Source organism: Bactrocera latifrons, unplaced genomic scaffold (assembly GCF_001853355.1).
Source record: "Bactrocera latifrons isolate USDA-ARS-PBARC rearing strain unplaced genomic scaffold, ASM185335v1 scaffold_77, whole genome shotgun sequence".
NCBI classification, from domain to species: Eukaryota; Metazoa; Arthropoda; class Insecta; order Diptera; family Tephritidae; genus Bactrocera; species Bactrocera latifrons.
Window position 1 is genome coordinate 718,613 of NW_017537456.1, and position 5,673 is coordinate 724,285.

Consider the following 5,673-nt stretch of genomic DNA (forward strand, 5'->3'; position numbering starts at 1 on the left):
AGTTTTAAGCATGTTTCATATTAAACTTGTGTGTGTGCGCGCCCACAATGGAAGCTGGAATGTTTATTAGTTACCTAGGGAGGGCACCCTTCCAACAATTTTATTGGAAGCGAGTCGGTCAGTGAACTTGGCAAGTGCTGGTGAACAACCGGAACTCTTGCGATTGCGAGATCCATTTCAAATGAACCATAGGAGGTCGCCGCTATTGTAGTAGTTCTCAGAGGACAGTATTCAATAGGTACATGCGCGGAACAACTAAATATTTTGTCGCACACTCTTTGCCATAACTGTATGGAGGAAGGCGAGGAGGAATCATCTTGTCACTTTCTTTTAATAAATTTGCTATAAGCTCAAAAACGCTTCGCCGATCTCTGGGTTGATGACCTTTAAGCAACTAACACAGAGGACAAGTACTTATTCAAGTAAGATCTATCGATTTTGGATCAATCCTACGACCTAAGCTAACCTAACTGAGGATTCAAAAATAAAATAGCTCAATGTATATAGAGCATACTATATGTTGTAGGAGACTTTGTATTCCACTTCAAGCACTTGTCTTAAGGCGGGCGCTTGGTTAGAGGCTTCAAAATATCGACTTTTTGAGGATTTTTTTGGAAAGGAAAGAAATAAGTGATTAAAGCTAAACTTCTGGGGTTTATAGTTATATATTTAAACATCATTCACAAATTTTTTTGGATACGAAATCTTTGATATTCCGCCTTTGGGAAGCAATTATCCGATGCCTTCTGCATGTGCATTTGTCGGACGGCGGGCAGGATGCAGGTCCCAATTTCTATTGGAAACAAAAAAATTCAAAGAGATTCATATTTTTTAATAATTTATCTTCTAGTTAAACTAAAAAGTTCCAAAAACAAGTGTAAAATTTTATAAATTTTTTAAAAGTTGGAAAAAAAAAATTGGTTTTTGTCCAAAAAAATCTACGTTTTGTTGTTTAAAAATATAGTCAAACTTGACTTTTCATAGTTTGTTTTTGATTTAACTAGAAGATAATTTAATGTCAAATGCCAGTAATAAACTTTGTCCCAATTCCAAATGACGTTTAGTTTTTTTTCTATTCTGGCCGCCAATTAAGGAAAATCGTAAAAATGAATAACCGAGAAATCGCGGGATCAATCAAAATTTTCGCTTTCTGCCCAAGCGCTAATAAATATATCTGCTAGACGCGCGGTCACTATTTTCTTTCTAGCTTCGAAAATAATTCAAATTCTCATCTAAAACTTTAAAGACATATTCTTAAATTATTTTTAAAGAGATTTAAGCAAACAAAAAAAAAAATAAAAATAAAAAAAATAAAAAATCAATGAGGCTGACCCCCTAATAAAAAGAGATCCTGAGAGAAGAGTTCTTTGTTATCTCTTCTTATCGTTAAATTGGCAGTAATTGTAATCATTGTTAGGGCTTAGAAGACGCCAATGAGAACACTGAGAGCTCAAATCTTACTCTTTTTCTTATAATATATTAATTTTTCTGCATCACATTGACTAATTTCTTCACGTTTCTCCTAATTTCTCCTAATTTTTCTCAGTGTTATTGCAATCGCCCAACTTTCGATCAGTTCACCGCCAGCGGCAACAAATATTCAGCCAAGTCCACTCGGGTAACCGCCCAACTCCATGCCGCCCATCATCAGCCGCATACACAACTTCGTCGTTGTTACGCTTCGCGCATTCGTTGACGACGGATAACGGCAGAGAAGCAAGGCATGTCGGTGTTGTCGAGCGTGTCGGGACGAAGTTTGAATCAGAGTAAAAATTGTCGTGGCGCACAAATCACACACACACCAACACACATGTATCAGATGTGGATGGGAAAAGCGTTGTTATTGCAATTGCAGATAGCATTTTCATTGCTGTTGTTGTTGTTGGTTGTTCACAAATTTTTTTTTTTTTTTTTTAGAAATTTGCAAGAAAGTTGCAACTCAACCACAAATTCATTTAGTGCGTATTGCTGTTGTTGTTACTGTTGCTGCTAGAATTTGCGCGGTTATTGTAAATGTGTTATTGTTGTTGTTATTATATGTTAAGAATCTAAATTTTTTCTTAACTTCTTGMTGTTTCTTGCATTTTATTTATGTATGTTTTGTTATTTTTCTCTTTATTTCTTCGCGGTCCAAAATAGTTGTGTTGTTGCCGTTGCTTTTCCAATCAATTGCCTACAACTATATTACCATCTATTGCTGCATGTTATCTGTTTCCGATTGCCAACATTTGCAGGCATCTACCATTATCCGCTACAGCTCTCATCCTCTCCTCCACATGTTTCCCCTACTTCCAGCCCCCATCCATCACTTTGCAACCTGCGCCGCAGCCTGAGACTTTGAAGCGTTTTGCATTGTTAAAGTCGCACCGCTTGTCGCACCGTTGGCCTCTGYACTCAACGGYAGCGTTTGCGAGYGGATGGCAGCGCGAAGGCAAGTGACCAGCGACCAGTAATAGAGCTGACAGCTTACTGATCTGTCGGTTATCGCGTTGCTGCGTCACCGAGTCCTTTGGTCGTTCCGCTGGTTGGTGGACTGACAAAGTTTCTGACGCATTTGCGCTCTGCGACGACGTTGCGTTGGCGGTGTTGGAAAAGTTTGCGCTTTTCTTTGCTCCCAAAGCTGTTGCTGGTGCCGCTGCTCTTTGTTGCCATTTCAACGGCAGCTTCACTTGAAGCGGAACTTCTTACTATTATTMTGTATCGTGATAATACGTGCACAGCACAGTGGTTCATTTTTGAAAAATATTTTGCAAATATTTCCGTGATGCCAAGAAGTAGTCTCAATCATTTGCTGAAATATGGCGAATCTGCCGTAGAAACTCCAAGCATAAGGTGCGGTCCGGTAAGACACAACGCTCTGGAAAAATCAATTGTCAAAGGTATCGATAAAATAATTGAATCGCTACTGAATCGTTACAGAATCRCAACAAACATGATCCGTTTTCAAAGCAGATAGTTGCTGATGACGAAAAGAGGACACTTATAGCAAGAATGGTGGTTGACGAATTGCTATAAGTCGGGCAAACAGGGGTCAAGCGAAAACTGTCCTTCAGAAAGGTTGTAATACAAGTTTGATATAATTTGAAGGGAACTGTAAGTCTGTCTGTCAACAGTTGGACCAKCTAAAGGAAGCAATACGACAGAAGTGGCCAGATTTGAGTAGACTCCTTAGTAATACTAACGCTAGTGAAGTTTATTACATTCTTGCAGAAAGAAATTATTGTTAACATTTTAGTCGAATTCAACACCGCGCTTTGCTTGTAGCTATGTGTGGTTGAGTGCGTTAAGTTAGGTAAATCTGGTAAGCCATAAGCCAGGCATAGGCCAGTTTCGGTCCTCTGCGTTATCAAATGGAGTTCAGTCGCTAGGTCCAAGAGGAGTAGTCATCCTGCACAACAATGCGGTCTCACTATCGTCCTCCAGTGTTTCATACCGTGGAGACATCCGAGATGTTATAGCGTAGTCTGGCCAATGCGRGACAAGAGATGCTCCATTGTTTTCTGGTGCTATCATCTAGACATTTCTAGCAGTCTTCTCGATCTGTCTGCTCCGTCCGGAGGGCGTGTGTCGCCAACAGACAATCCACCTGGTTGACTAAATGATCTTGGCTTTTAGGTTTCGGCGATATAGACAAGATTGTTAACCGGTCTCATATGAAATGCAACATATTATTTAATGACAAAGTGAAATGAGGTGACCCTTGCGATCTTTGTGTGTAAGGCGGAAACCCAAGATACAAATTGATTGTTGMAATCACAAATTTGATAATCGTGAACTAATCTCCACCTTATCGAAATTATTCGAGAGGGATAAATAGTAAACGCTGGAAAGCTGGCGGTTCACCCTAATTGAAACGCCGTTACCTCCTCAAAGAGCGCCATAAATTGTCTACTAATGACTTTTTCTTTCCCGAATTGTAGAATATTGATGTGACCGGCCTTTGGTGCAAACCAAATGACGTTACATRCCATACAGACAGTGAAGCAATSMATTTATTGAAGGAAACTTTTGGTGCGCCCATTAGCTTGCGTCGCAGACCTGTGGCGTAATCTCCTAGGGTTATTGCTGACATACGGTCTCAGTTGCTACAAAAGAGCGGTTCAGTCCACTGTTCATAACTGTAGTTGCTGGTTGTTGTAAAGCAACGAGTAAGTAATTGTTGCATTATGGTCACATGCAGCTCGTGCGCTATGTGATTCTGCTCGCATGACACACAACAGCATAYAATACATTTAAAGTTTTTATAACGKCAACGTGTCGCMGGACACAAACAGCAGCAACACACCCACGCATACATGCAATTGTAGACACTAGCGTTCGTGTTGCTGCATCACAACGGTCAAAAATTGCTGAAAATTCATTTCAACTTCGGATTGTTGGAAATTTGTCACGTCGCCTTTTATTCTTGGCCGCCTTCCCGAAGGAGGTACACACAGGCGGAAGTAGAAAATTGCCAATCGTCTTCGCGCATAGCSAAGAATTATGTTTTTCGGTTTTTGTTTTATTTTTGCATTTATCTTCCGTATCAAAATTTTGCACGCTCGCGCTGTGAAGGGTGAATGTGTAGTTATATAGTCTATATTTATATGTACATATATATATATTTTTTTTATATATATGTATATACATATTTATATGTATGTTTCGCGTCTTCTGCTGATGTTCAAGTGTCGCCATTGTTACGGCGGAAATTSTCTTTACTCTGCAACACCATTAATCAGCACCTCTCTTTGTTTGGGTATGTGCATATATATGTGTGTGGGTGTGTGCGCGGCAAAACATGCGGTCGCTCGGCTCGTTGCTTTAACAATAATTTATTATACAAAGCAATTACTTAAATTTAAGATATAAGAATTTATGACATAATTTTATACTGAATTAGCTGCCTGAATTATAAATATGATGAGAGTGAAATCAACAGCGGCTAACGGTATTCGACCGCATTGTTGATGCGAACATGCAAATTCAATTGTTCATGCTATCGCCCTTGAGATTTCATGAGATCCATGAGACACATATGTATGCCGAAAAGCGAAGCGAAGAAAGTTACAAGYTTTTCGTGAAGATAAAGGGGTTTCCAATAAGAACGGAAAATCTGTTAAGGTTGCTGAGTTTAACCATATGCTGGTATTACTATTAATACATATCAGCGCGATGAAATACCAGTCAGCGACTGTGCTGATGCATCGAAGCTAAGTAGTCCAACTTACAGCGACCGGCTCGCACAGATACAGTAGAATTCGATAGAGAGATATGTATATCTGTATGTGACGGGTTATTTCACTGAACCTTAGCAGTTTCTCAAATAAGGAATTTCCAAGCCTCCGAACTCTTTTCACCACCCATATAAAACAAACGCATTCCTCTTCTTTACTGGTGTAAACATCGCTTCCACGGTTTGAGATGAGTTAATAACAGAGCGCCAGTCGTTTCTCCTTTTTGCTATGTGRCGCCAATTGGATATGTCAACCGAAGACAGGTCCTTCTTCACGTGGTCTGCTCAACGAAGTGGAGTTCTTCCTCTCCCTCTCTCTCTCTCATTCGTACAACATGACCCACCCAGCGTAACCGCTGTCTTTTAATTCGCTGAACTTTGTCAATGTCGGCGTAGATCTCATACAGCTTATCGTTTCATAGAATGCGGTATTCGCCGTGAACAAGGCGCAAAGGTCC